We start from the raw sequence: 14698 nt of genomic DNA, 5'->3' as shown, positions 1-14698 counted from the left end.
TCCTGAAGGAGGACGTTTCCTGGGGGCAAAGTCAATTAGTCTAAAATTACTTTTAAGGCTTGACTATATATACGAGGACTCTCCATACAGCCCTGTGGAGCGCGACAAAATCCAAAGCTGCGCCCAGATAACGAGAAGCCAAAAATATGATGGCTATCAGGGTGTATTGGGATGCTAAAGAAAGCATTCTTCAGGTCTATAACAGAGAAAAACTTAGCTGTTGGGGGAATCATGGTGAGAATCATCGTAGTAATGTATGAAACCACTGGATATTGGAGTACTACTACTTTGTTGATTTCGCGCAGGTCAATTACAAAACGATAAGTATCAGCATAATCAGGGCCACTCCCTGTAGGGGCCTTTATCAAAATTGGTAATATCGGGCTATTACAGGTATTTGAAACCGTTTCTTCCACTGCGCCTTTGTCAATTAAATCCTGTATGATCGCTAACAATGCTTTCTCACCAGCCGGTGAGATCTTATACTGCGGAATATGTGGCAAACGAGCATTTGGTTTTAAGGTGATAGAGACCGGCGGAATATTTAAAAGGCCAACGTCCGTATCACCAGTCGCCCACAATGTAGATTGAATGGCAGCAAACTCAGGAGGGAGGGGCTCATTTTTCGCAAAACAATGTCGAGTATGCTGACCAGGCGATTGAATAGTCACATACACTCCATCAGGAGTACAATAAATCTTTGCATGCAATTTCTTCAGTAGGTCCAATCCCAATAAATTTTCCCCACAATGAGACGTTAACAAAAATAGGGAATCTACCGTAACTAGACCTATGGTAAGTGGGAGAGGTTTAGAAATGGGCTCACTACCGGGATTCCAGAAAACTCGACTGAGACATTGTTTTTCCCAGACAGAGCAACCCCTGGGACCAGTGAATGAGCAACTGAACTATTCATTGCCCCCGTGTCTACTAGAAAATCCTCGACAGTTCCCATTAATTGTCCTTTAACATAAGGTCCTCTCTGATCAACGGATACTGACACCTGGCCCCCACTCTGTCTGTGGCTGTCCTATGCGTAACTATAACTATCTGTCCTGTCAGTTCCATAACTGTCTCAATAGAACTGCCTCCCTCTTGAATTATCAAAACAATTTCCCCCTGCCTCACCTCGAATCACCTCTTCTCTATTCATATCACTCCGATCAACTCCACCTCGCCCCCTTCCTCTGCCTCTCACTGATCCGTTTTGGGCGAGGAGTAAAGGACACTGAGCTTGCCAATGCCCTTCCTGTTTACAGTAAGCACATTGGTTTGCTCCCAAAGTAACAACTGGACCTCCTCCTCGTCCTGCTCCCGCCCCTCTTGGGACAAACCCTCTTCCCACTCCGTCTCTGCCTCGTCCTCTAGCTACTTGCTGTAATAGTACTCGAGTCTTAATATCCATCGTCTTCTTGTCAGACTTATCTTTGCTCTCGTTTTCCCTAGGCTCATAATATTGTGCTATACTCAAAATAACAGAAGTAGTGGAGGTGGTACTTTCTGCTGCCTGAAGCCTGGCAGATATTTCGGGCAATAGATTAGTCACAAACCGATTAACAAATAATCGAATCCCACCTTCCACCGACAAATCTTGCCTACTAAAATCAATGAACACCCCCTCAAATTGAGTAAAGAAATCAGACACACTCTCATCCTTCTTCTGTTTACAAGCAGTTAATTTATCCCATTTTACCTTCCGGGGTGGATTAAAGAATGCATATATGTGATAATCCGACCCTGCTAGGCAGGAATTTCTGGTCTCAGTTTATCTCCAGGTTTCCGGTCCTTGTCCCAATCTTTAATTTGATTCCAAGTTCCTCCTAACTCGTTAACGTGAGGATGATCATGCACCTGTCGCCATACATTGACAGGGACCAGTAAACCAAAAAATAATTCTATATTGGCTAAAGTCATCACGGCCGAGTTCTTTATAATAAGCAGTGGGATTCTTTCGAGGGTCACGTAGCTGTGATTTCAAGGAAATAACCTCACTCCTTTTCCAAGGGGTGTAAACCCATTGCTCTTGGAACCGGGCTTCAACCGGGCTTGAATAATTTGATTCCCACCGCCCCTGACCTCGGGTATTTCGGGATGGTAAAGGGGATGAACTTCCCGCCTGGGATGTTGAGAGTCCCAATTCGGGTATTTGGTGAACAACCGTTCTCGGTACTTCATTATAGTCATGAGATTCCCATATACATCATCAAAACCTAATTCGACTTTATGTGCCCGGTCCACAATATCATATAGGACCTGCGGGCTCTTCCATCCGCGAAACACTGTTCCCATAGGGAGATTAATCGATTGGCCATGGTTTCTAAAGCATAATGCTGCATAACTGGTTCGTAATCCTTCATGGTCCCCCATATATCTGGAACAGTATAGATGGCGCTCCGTACCCATTGGGATGCTTGATCTAATACCATCTGCTTTTCCCGGTAACCCACTGTAGCGCAGGTGTACAACCGTTGGGCACCAAGGGTTCCGGAGGCAGGGGACTGGGTTGAATCGATGATAGCAGGCGTCAAAGTGGCCGACAAAGATTGCCATATCGAGGCCGGCGAGACTAATGTTACTGAAGACATAAAGGGGGTGACAGGGTGCTAGTCAAAAATGTAGCCATGACTGGTACTGGGGAAGCAGGAGTAAAAGTCGGCCCTGTAGGGGCGGGGCTGTAGTAACGGCCGAGGCCGTAGCTTGTGGGGCGGACGAGGTGGGGGCCATTACAAGAGGTATCGCGGGGTAAACTCGTAAGGAGACAGAGGACGTACATCCAATAGGTCCTCTATTTCATCTTCTGGTTCGGTTCGAGCTGTGTAACTTTTATCTACCTGTAACCTAAACTGTCTGTCTATACATTCAATGTTTTTCTCAGTTTGCTCCATATCATATGCTACAGCCTTCTGAGTTATGGTCTCACCATTTTTTATTTTGAGCAACTTTTCTTCCCTTATACGACGGCGTTTCACCTCTTTCTGCCATAGCTTTAGTGAATCGAACATTGCCTGCCAGCTTCTTTTGGCGAACAATCAATCCTGTAAATACTGTATCTTTTTCTAATCGAATGATCCAGTTAAGGGCCACTGCAACTCCACGTTATCTTTTGTGTATTTGTTAAATAAATTATTAAACAGTATAGGCGAAAGGCCATGTTTTACATACATATCAAAATTGGGGCGGCCTTCTGGCGGGGCAGGCTGGCTTTCATCCAATCATCCGCTCTTACAGCGGCAACAACACCTGAAACACAGTTTACTAAAACACAACATTTTGGTTATCAACAATACACCCGCTCACAAATAATACAAACTCTCAAACATGGCCATGTTCACTCATGCTCAATCTTTCCTCACACAGAGTCATACGCACAGAACAGCTAAACAAAAGTACAATATTTTACATTGACATGTCTTTTTCCAGAACCAGAAACCAAAGAACGGAGCCCGTCGACTTTCGCTCGTAGAGAACTTGCAGATTATAGAACACCAGACCAACAGATACCAAAAACAGGCAGTCCGAAGACTACCAAGAGGCCATCAGACAGGAGTTAACCACAGACCGGCCTACAGACCATCCAGCGATCTTTCTGGTTCACCTTCAGGACTATTCTGACTGAGCCCACTGCCTTAGCGCCGCTTCAGATGTGTCCAAAAGGCTACCCAGGTTCAACCGCGGACCTTTCCGAGAACAGTCCGGCCGGGTGCGCACCACACGTGCCACACCTAGGTGTCAGATTGGAACCTCTATTATTCACCAAACAAGTCCGTGGAGCATCTGCCTGTGCAGCCTCAATGCCGCCCCGTCAGACCTCCAAAGTTCTCCATGGTACACCGCCGTTCAAACAGCGCAATCCAAAACACCAAATGAATACACACACCTGGTGCACACAGGTACAATTGCGTGTTCTCCACTGCCCACTCCTGAAGACCAACATGGTCAGCTCCTGGGTTATGCCTGTAGGACTCCCGCGAGGGGTCACTAGCAGCTGGGGCTCTCTGATCGCGAGAGCGGAGTTCAGCCAGAATCGTTAATCAGTCCACCCCCTCTACCAGAGTTCCCCTTCATTTGTCCTTTCTCACCCCGTGTTACGGGAGGACGACCCCAAACGCGGAGTCCCACCAGAGTCGCCAACTGTCGTATTACAAAAAATAATCTATGGAGCCAAACCTACCGATAGGCCCCAAATCTCGTCTTACGAAATAATCAGTCAGTTGGCAGTGAAGAAAAGTCAATTGTTTATTAAACCAATAATACTCAATAGAGGAGCCTCTCAGACGTCACCCAGCCAGTGCGCAGAGAAGACTGCCAATTCACACTCAATACATGACATATATACTTTCATTGCGTTACATGAGATCACTGTACATGGAAAAATACTGGTTGGCACAGTAGCTTAAAGGAAAGACCATATATGGCACACAAAGCTTGTTTAGAAGTCTGCTTCTGCTATTTTTGGGGAGGGTCATAAGGGGTGACTCCCTTTCGTCTCGTGCCTGGGAGCACAGGCACGGCACCTCCAGGAATGTGCTTATCACCTCTGAAGCCAGATGCGACCTTGGGTCTTAGAACTGGAAAGAATAGATGATAGATAGGTGTAACTCAACCAGCTGGGGCCTACTCGGCTGCTGGAGGACAGCACGTGACCACTGCCCGAGTCTAATGCATGTACAACAAAATGGCGTCTGTTTGGTTCTCAGTTCGAGTACAGAGAAATACAATGCGAGAGCGGGGAAGGAATTTCTGTATTGATGAAACTAATTATTCTAAACTCTGATAAACGTAATAGATTATATATATGGATAGATACATTGTGCTAACAAAAGATTACGATAAGTGCAGAAAATCGATTCTATCCCTCAGTAGTGCCTAATATGTAGACTGCCAATGAGAGATCTACGACTGCAAGTTCCTGCACAGTGTGGAATGCACCACGTAGTGCATGCCACCCTATGCAGGAATAGGGGGCAATTCCAGGGGGCACAAATTGTGCCCCCTGGTTGGATTCTACTCTATATTCAATCACTGAGTAAATCATGTGGCAAGCTGCCAGGTATAGTTTGAACAATTGAATTTTCCCTTGTTATATTTTGTACACTCTGAACAGGCTCTGTCTGGCCTATGGCAATCAGGCAGTGCCTGGCGGGCTGGTCTGACAGCTCAGTGTGTGAACCGCTTTTTTGGCTGTTCGTGGGAAAGTTTTATGGTGTAGCGGGTTCATTTTTATCGTTCAACTTACACAGCGTATCTTTAAAACTACTCTAATTTGCAAACATGGGTCCCTTTTTAGGTCTCGTCTTCTCAGTGTATGCACTCTGTGGCGAGACATATTTTTTTACTGTTCAGTGGGCTTACAACCTTCCCACTGCATAACGTTGGGTGTTTTTATTGTCTCTGTCATTTGCAATCGATTGCTCAATTGCTTAGCTCTGGTATACTTCCCTTCCTTTCTTATGTTAGCTCCTCCTTGGAGCATTGGCTCCTTCCTCGTCTTTTTGCAATGCATTGTTTTTTATAGGTGTTTCAGTATTATTTCTGTTCGTGTAATGTGCTTTCTTGCTTTTAACACTGGCAAACGACTGAAAACACCATTAAATTATGCTCTGTAATTACACAATAAGGGTTTTGAATGCTTTCAAAAGCTGTGTTTTATTTTGAAGAATGCTTTAAAAAATTAAGTTTTAGTTTTCATTGGGTTTTCGTTGATTTCAAAGGATTTACTGTCATTTTACATCAGTTGTCTTTGAAATGAATCTATTCATGATGTATCTATTTGCACTTTCTGAAATTTCAAATTTTCGGATGTTTTTGTCTTCTTATTTATGTTGCTTTCACCTATCTGCCATCTCTATTGACACTTTAGTACTTACACCTACAACTGTTCAATCCTATATATAGTATTCCACTCTACGCCACTCTGCGCTACTCCACTCTACACCACTGCATTGTACGCCACTCAACTCTATGTCACTCTACGCAACTCAACTCCACTCTTCACCACTCTACTCTATTCCATTTGATTCTACTCTATGCCACTCTAATCTGCACCACTCCACTCCAGCCTATTCCACTCCACTGTAAGCCACTCAACTCTATGCCACACTATGCCACTCACCTCTACACAATGCAACTCTATGGCACTCTACTCTATGACAGACTTCTCTTCACCTCTCCACTCTACACCACTCCACTGTACTTCACACAATGCAACTCTGTGCCACTCTATGTCACTCTACTCCACACAATGCAACTCTGTGCCACTCTTCGTCAGTCTACTCAATGCCACTCTACTTTGCGCCACTCTACTCTAAGCCACTTCACTCTACTGTACTCAAAGCCATTCTGTTCTACCCCACTTCACTCGACTCAATGCCATTCCACCCCACTTTACTGTGTGCCACTCTACTCTGCCAGTCTATGCCACTCCACTCTATGCCACTCCATGGCACTTTACACACCTCTCTACTCCACACCTCTGTATGCCAGTCGACATTACTCTACTCTAAGTCACTTCACTTCATTCTACTCAACTCTGTCGCTCTACTCCCTGCCTTTGTACTCTAGTCCACTCCACTCTACCCCAATCTAGCGCACATCACTCTACTTCATGCCACTCCATCTCACTCTTTGCCACTCTACTCTATGGCACTCTGTCTATGTCACTCTGCCTATGCCACTTTAATCGAAACCACTCTAATATTTGCTATTCTACATCACTCCATTATATATGACTCCCCTCTGCACAGTCTACCCTATGGCACTCCACTCTACTCTACTCTAGGTCACTCCACACCTCACAAGGCCACTCTATGGCACTTTACACCACTCTACTCTACACCATCCTATGCTACTCAAATCTACACCACTCCACTTTAAGCCAATCTGCTCAATGCTACTCTTCTCTACATCAGACCACTTCACTCTGCACCACTCCTCTCTACCCCACTCTACTCTATGCCACTTCATTCTATTCTATGCAACTCTACACCACTTCTCTGTACTCCACTCTATACAATGTAATGTTAGTCTACATCACTCTACTCAATGCCACTCCATTGAACTCTGCTCTACTCTGTGCCACTCCACCCTACTCTATGCCACTTTTCTTCACTCCACTGTACTCAACGCCGCTTCACCACACTCTACGCCACTCTAATCTATGGCACTCTATTCTATGCCACTCTACACTACACCACTTCATTCCATGTCATTCCGTTCTTTGCACTCCACTTTATGCCACTCTACTGTATTCCACTCCACTCTATTCCACTCTACTCTACACCACTCTATCCCACTCTGTCACTACACTCCTCACAATGCCACTCAACGCCACTCTACTATTTGGCAGTCTACTTCATGCCATTTTATGTGACTCCACTGAAGTCTGCACCACTCTTGTTTACGCCATTCCACTCTACACTGTTTCCTGCCACTCCATTTCACTCTAATCTACACCACTCTACTCCACACCACACCACGCAACTCTATGCCACTTCACTCCTCTCAATGCCACTCCCTTCTACGCCACTGCTCACCACTCCACCGCACTCTAGTGCATGCTATTTTATGCCACTCTACTCCACACCCCTCAGTACCACTCCACTCTATACCACTCTACTGTATGCCACTCTACTCTACACCATGCCACTTCATTCTTCGCCACTCCACTCTATGCCATTCCACTCCACTCTATGCCACGCCACTGTATGCAACTTCGTCCACAGAATGCCACTTTATGCCACTCTTCTGTACGACATTCTACCCCATGCCACTCCATTCTATGCCATTCTACCCTACATCACTCCACTCAATGCCACTCTGCTCTGTGCCACTACATTCCACTCTGTGGCACTCTACACCACTCTATTCTAATCCACTTAACTCTACTCAACTCTACGCTTTTCTGCTTTTATGGCTCTCTTCTTAAGGCCACTCCACTCCTCACTGCCCCTCTCTACTCTAAGCCACTCTACCAGACTCCATACACTCCAGCACACTCTATGCCACTGTAATCTATGCCACTTCATTATGCCTCTACTGTTTGCCACTCTATGCCACTTCATTATATGCCACTCCCCGCCACACACTCTACTCTATACCACTCCTCTCTATGCCACCCAATTCCACCCTCCTCTATGCAACTCTTCTCTATGCCGGGCCACTACACGTTAGACCACTCTACTCTATGCCACTCTACTGTATGGAACTTTTCTCTATGCCATCCTACTATATTCCGCTCTACTATATCTACTCTACTGTATGTCACTCTACCATACACAACTCCACTCTATTGTACTCCACTTCACTCTACACGCCACTCCATGCCACTATATGCCACTCCACTCCATGCCACTCCACTGTATGCCGCTCGATTCCACCCTCCTCTGAGCAATTCTCCTCTACGCCACAGCACTAACTTTTAGCCAAGCTGCTGCACAACATAGTTAAAAGACATTGGCAAATGCAATAGCTCCCATATAGGCGAGACCTATTGACTTTGCCAATCCTTGTGTAGCTATCTAATTCACTAATGGGGGCCGCATTTATTTTGGTGACAGACATAGTTTCTGTCCCAGTCCATCACTGACTGAATGAGGTGATAGAGTTGCCCCTCACTTCCCAGTGAACCATCAGATACACTCTTAACTGAGGGCAGTGCTGTTGGCCCTTGCAGAGATCTCGAGTTGTCACCTGTCGGATGTGAATGGTTTGTGCTGGCCTGTCGATAAAAGATTGTCTGTTCCTACCATAAGTCAGTGAATCAGATTTCCCAAACGTTTCTTCTTGGCAGATAAACGTATCTGAATCTTTCTATTCACTGAATCATGGCTTGCTTTAGGAGGCGGATTGGGGTGCGCTGCGGTGCCAAGATGGCGCCTCCTGTCAGATGTGCACAAGCATGGGTTAAAATATGACGCAATACATTCGAGGACTGACAGTTTTCCTTCCAGCACTACGAGTGTGCGTTCACAAAGCCCAACAAGTAAAGTACTGTTTACTAATCCAGATCCTGCTGAGAGTGTTGCCCATGACTCGGAGCCACTTGGCAGCGAGAGTGCCCATCCGTGTCAGGCCCTGTCTGTGAGACGTTTACGGGAGGACGCCCGAGAACCGCCCATGGGTGTATGGTTTTCTGAACCACACCTGCTGTCATTTGGTGTGCAAGGCGGCTGCGCACACCCAGACAGCGGTGATAGATTTCTGGAATGTGAACAATCTGCGCTTTATAGGTGTATTCCACCCTGGCACGTGCGACTGTGACTCGAGCGTGCTGAGAAGCCAGAATTACCACAATCGGGTACTTGCTGAAGCGACGGCTAGCAGAGGGAGGTAAGGGTATATATACTTTCTGCACAGTACTGCCTGCGCACAATCATGCTGTTATTGAGTATTGTCGCTTTGAAAAGAGAGATATTGTATGCTGAGGCCAGGCAGCCTGCCTCCTTCATGCTAATATAAGTCGAGCGCTTTACTGCCCGGGCATCTGCAAACCAATTTAGGATAAACGAATAGTACTGAATAATGAGAGTTGCAAAGTACTCGTTTTAAGTGAGCGAAAATGCGGAGTCAACGTGCATGGACACAAATTGTTTGAGCTAGGTTGTCCTCCCTCAGGTTCGTTAATTAAAAACCTAGGCACTTTTATTATGTAGTTAATAAAAAAACACATTACAGACTGGGTTCCGATAAAAAAAAATGTATAGCAGAAATGTAGAACTCCAGCTATCTCCTTCTGTGCTATTACTGAATGATATTTTTCTGCTGTAATCCCAGATCAGTTTTGTGCCCTCTGTTTGCTAAAAATATTGGGGCTCATTTATGAGAAGTGACGCATCGCTGCATGAAAGCAGCGATGCGTCACTTCTCAGCGCGCCCTCCTTGCGACATGATTGATGCGCCATATTTACTGTATGACGCATCATGTCGCAAGGAGTTACAGATACGTCAGTATTTCTGACGTATTTGTATGGTGCAAAAGTGACACATTGCTGCAGTCTGTTACAAAAGTGACGCACCTCCAGCAATGTGTCCTTTCACATGGGGCAAGCCCCATGTGAAAGGGCTTGCACCAGTCTTACAGCTGCTGTGAGGCAGGCGCAAGATTTTGACGCATTTGAGTTCTAGAAGTGGCGCAGTGAAATCTGGTGGATTTCACTGCGTCATTTCTATGACCCTTTCTTGCGTGGGAACACCCCCCCCCCCTGCATACATTATACCTGGCGCAGGTATAATGTAGCGCAGGGTTCTGCAAAGTGACGCATCTACCTAGATGCGTCACTTTGTAAATATGGCATGACAAGGTGCATTTTTTTTACTGCTGGTGCGTCACAAAAAGTGACGCACCAGTTTTGCAAAAGTGACGTAGTGATTGCTAAAACAAACCTCCTTGTTTGCAGTAAAATGCCAAAGGTTTGCATCCAGTTCAAGCAGTATCTTGGAAATCATGTCCAGCACCCCCGGGACTTACCTGTGACCAACCCATCCACCGGTCAAGGCCCTTTTGGACCCAGCACAAGCACCTCAACACCCTCCTCGCGTCTCTCCTTCTTGCTTTCCCTCTTTACCTCTCTAGCGGCGGCTCCTCCGCTATGGCGGAGGAGCGCAACCCCCCCACAAAAACATGAGGAAAGGAAAAATAAAATGATAATAAACACTCATTTTTATTTTCCTTTCCTGATAGTCTTGGGGGCGGGTCCTGGGGGGTGACAGGCACTGAGGAGAGTGGTAGTGCACTCCCTTCACTGCGCAGGATGGTTTAGCTGGCCGTCTGAGCCTGGCCAAACCATCATGCACAGTGAAAGCTTTCTCCAACCAAGCAACGCAGCTGGGTTGGAGAGCGCAAGCACAGACTCCCAGTCTGTCATGGAGCGCAAATCAATGGCGCTCAGGCCAATCCTGAAGCTACTCTCATGCGTGAGTGCAGCTTCAGGATTGGCCGCAGGGCATTCTGGGAGCCTGTGCTGTCTAGAGAAGAGGAGCAGAAGAGCACGACAAAGCTGGCTGCAGGTAAAAAGAAGAAATCCCACCCGCAATCCATATGCCCCCACCACCACCCCTCCCCCTGTCACTTGTCCAGCACACCAGCCACTACTGCAGCTCTCTCTCACTCCCTAGGACCTCTAGTGCCATATTCCTCTCTCTCTTTGTGACCGTCTGTGCCCTTTTTGTGCCGTTTCATCGCTCCCCTTTTGACCGCTCTGCCATGTCTTTCACTCTCTCTGACTTGTTTGTGCCATTTTCCTCATTTATCACAAAGGAGGGGAGAGGGTCAACAGTAAACTCCACCACCCCGAACCCCCTAGTCCGTAAAGTAAACACATAGAGGGTTGTGGAGAAATAAACCCAATACAGACGAAGAACAAAGGCTGTGGAAAAAGTAGATTATTTTGAAAAACTGCCCTCACTCACACACAAATGTGTGTGACATGCTTCATCATCGGGTCTGCTTACAAAACGCCCCCGCGTAGCCACGCAGGGGGCGGAGCATAGGGAGGGGGGAGAACAAAACACAAGGCAAACAGAGATCAACACAATTGTGACGGACAGTGATCACAACAATAAGTGTTGCCCTTCAGGACTGGGTGAGTGATACACAAAAAGTGCAGTTAGGTAGTGCTCGTTAAAACTGGCTCATGAATACCTGTTAGCCCTTTATTCATAGGTTCCACAGTCAGGATTAAAAAGTGTGAAGGATGAAAAGTGTTTAGGCAGGAGGTCAAGATCCTAAAAACACTTCTCCTTAGACTGCGATGGTCAACATGTTTCGACCATATTAAGGTGCCCTCTCTTAAATGGGTCACGTCGGTCTCCCTCAGAACAGTCTATCTGTTCCAATCCTTATTTACCTCTTACCTCAGATTGGTATTGTTAGAGGGAACCAACGTGGAGGATACTTCCACAAGCGTGGATTGTCATTACTAAAAAGGAAAGTATATAAAATACAGATCAAAGCCAACTATACGATATAATGCCATACATTATTCTATAATGGGAACAATATCCCACAGCAAGCATTTATATATATTGATGGTTCTTCAACCCCTGGCTCCCATTAGTACCCACAGGCACGAATTGTGCCATTTTCCTCTCAGTTGCACTCTTTGTGACTTTTGTGTTGTTTTTCATCCCTCTCTTTTCACCTTTTCTGTGTTCTTTCTCTCTCTCTCTTTTGTGAATGTGTGTGCCGCTTTTCATCTCCTTCTTCCCCTCCTTGGTGCCTTTTATGCCATTTTCCCTCTCTCACTCTTTTGTTACCTTTTGCGCTGCTCACCCTTTGTTTCCTGCCAGCCCTCTGGTCTGCTGCTTTTTTTGTTTGTTCCCGCTCTCTCTGTATTTGTATGCCCCTTCCAAGCCCATCGCACCTCCCTATCCCTGCCCACCACCCCTGCGTTCCTTTCCCCTCGCAGGACCTAGTTGATGGCGGGAGCAGTATGGCCACGCCACTGGCGTGCCAAAGGCACACCATAGGAAAAAGTCTGTGTCCAGATGTGCTTGGACCTCGCGCAGCATCACAAACTCTGGTACGACCAATCCCCAGCGATACTCCGCAGCTCTTTTCCGGACTCTCACCAGGGACGCCAGTCTCCACACTAGTGCTGCAGTGCACAATGCATAAGGACCCTTCTGGTGCACCCCCCTGCCGCGTCACATGCCGCAGCTCATCCGCCACACAAACACCACCAACACCCATACCAGCAATACCCAGAGCACAACCAACTCCCCCTAACAAACATGCAAGCCAAGACACACTGACATGAATGCTCCTTAACAAAGCTCGCTCAGCAACCACACCACGAAAATCTGGGACCTGACATCCCAGACCTCCTCTTTGTTATGGAGACATGGCTAACCTCAGCGTCACTGTCTGACATTGCCATGGCCATACCGGCTGGATACAAGATTGCAAGACATGTTGTGTAAACGTGAGGGCATATTATCAAGGAACGCTGTTAAAATTATTGCCACTTTAGCGGCAGGAAACTGCAGCTAAAAGAGCGATAATGGGCTTGATAATATGCCGTAGAGAATCCCAATAGAAGCCAATGTTCTGGTTTGAAGATGGGCTTCTATTGGAATTCTCTAGGGCATATTATCAAGCTCATTATCGCCGTTTTAGCGTCAGTTTCCTGCCGCTAAAGCGGCAATAATTTTCCTTGATAATATGCCCCTAAGTCTTTAAGCTTAGCTCTACAAGATCTGACTTTCTTCCCCACGATGCCGCACTTAGTTCAGTGCACCAAAGATTGAATGTGAAAGTCCAGATTGTTTTAGCCCCGCACAACCCCTCACAACTCTGGTTGATGTGGTGTCAGTGTTTTTCAGGTTACTAACAGTCCCAAAAAGGTTTCAGGGATGCAGTGGTAATTCAGACGAAATGAAATGAAATGAAATGAAATCTTTCGCACACAAGCACTGCACTAAGTAAGAGATACTTTATGGTTAATAATGCTTATTTTAACGTTCTAATTCTGTTGCTCAGCACTTGAAAAGTAACCACACAATATATGATTCATAAAGCCCTGAGGCATGTGACTAAAAATGAGCATAATATAAAAATTTCTAATGTAACAAGAAATTCATTTTTCACACTAACAACCTAACTCCATAAACCTACTTCTTTGAGCTAAACTATGAGAGTATGGAGTAGAGTAACTTGTATCTAGAGTTTCTTGGAAGACAAAGTACTGCATGCCTGTTTACAGCAAAATGCTGTGATTATCTGGAGGACTGGACTCAAGTGCCTTTCAAAATAAAACACACAACAGCTGGGCTCAGCTCTTTTCCTCTCGGTGTGTCATCAACATTCAGTAAGGGACTGAAGGCAGAAGCAGCATGTCGATTGGGCAGGTTCTATCAGGAGAATCTCGGCCAGCACCTGGACCCTTATTTATGAAGCCTTGCGTCAGTTTTGCGCCGCCGGTGCATCACTTTTTGTGACGCACCAGCGGCGTACAAAATGCGCCTTGTTGCGCCATATTTAAAAAGTGACGCATCTAGGTAGATGCGCCACTTTTTAAACCCCTGCGCCACATTATACCTGCGTCAGGTATAATGTATGCAGAGTGGGCGTTCCCCCGCAAAAAGCCTCGTAATAGTGACGCAGTGAAATCTATGAGATTTCACTGCGTCACTTTTAGGATGCAGTTGCGTCAAAATCTTGCGCCTGCCTCACAGCAGGCGTAAGACTCACGCAAGCCCTTTCACATGGGGCTTTCCCCATGTGAAAGGACGCATTGCTGGAGTTGTGTCACTTTTGTGACACACTCCAGCAATGCGTCACTTTTGCGCTTACAGATGCGTCAGAAATACTGACGTATCTGTAAGTCCTTGCGACATGATGCGTCATACATTAAATATGACACATCATTGGTGTCGCAAGGAGTGCGCAGTGAAAAGTGACGCATCGCTGTTTTCACGCAGCGATGCGTCACTTTTCATAAATGAGGCCCCAGGTGCGATAATCTGGAGTAAAGACCGCTCCGATTTGATGATTTTAAAAGGTTTTTATAGTACTCAGACCCCTCTTATCTTTCTTACAGAATGTACTGACTTAATAATATACATCAGATAGATGTACTATTAAGCTAAAAATTCGTTAATACAGACTCCACTGTTTGCGTTATAGCTGTGATTTGATCTTAGAAAAGTCACTGTTCTAGCTTGCTGTCGCACAAGGAAGATTTTTTATGTCACTATCGGA

General features: G+C 46.0%; 1 protein-coding gene across 5 annotated transcripts in view; it reads left to right on the top strand.

Moving 5' to 3' along the window:
* Window positions 1-14698, top strand: part of LOC147749096 (retinol dehydrogenase 7-like) — a 605822-nt gene that overhangs the window by 516439 nt on the left and 74685 nt on the right. The window contains exon 1 of one of the 5 annotated variants that reach the window (XM_086966123.1): window positions 9183-9327. The exons of the other annotated variants lie outside the window; for them this stretch is intronic. The gene's annotated coding sequence lies outside the window, so the exon portion shown is untranslated. Of the gene's footprint in view, window positions 1-9182; window positions 9328-14698 lie in introns of those variants that run through there. 5 annotated transcript variants of the gene reach the window in all.

This window comes from Lissotriton vulgaris, chromosome 1_1 (genome assembly GCF_964263255.1).
Source record: "Lissotriton vulgaris chromosome 1_1, aLisVul1.2, whole genome shotgun sequence".
NCBI lineage: Eukaryota > Metazoa > Chordata > Amphibia > Caudata > Salamandridae > Lissotriton > Lissotriton vulgaris.
Note: the sequence above shows the minus strand (reverse complement) of the source record. Positions and strands in the feature narration are given on the sequence as shown.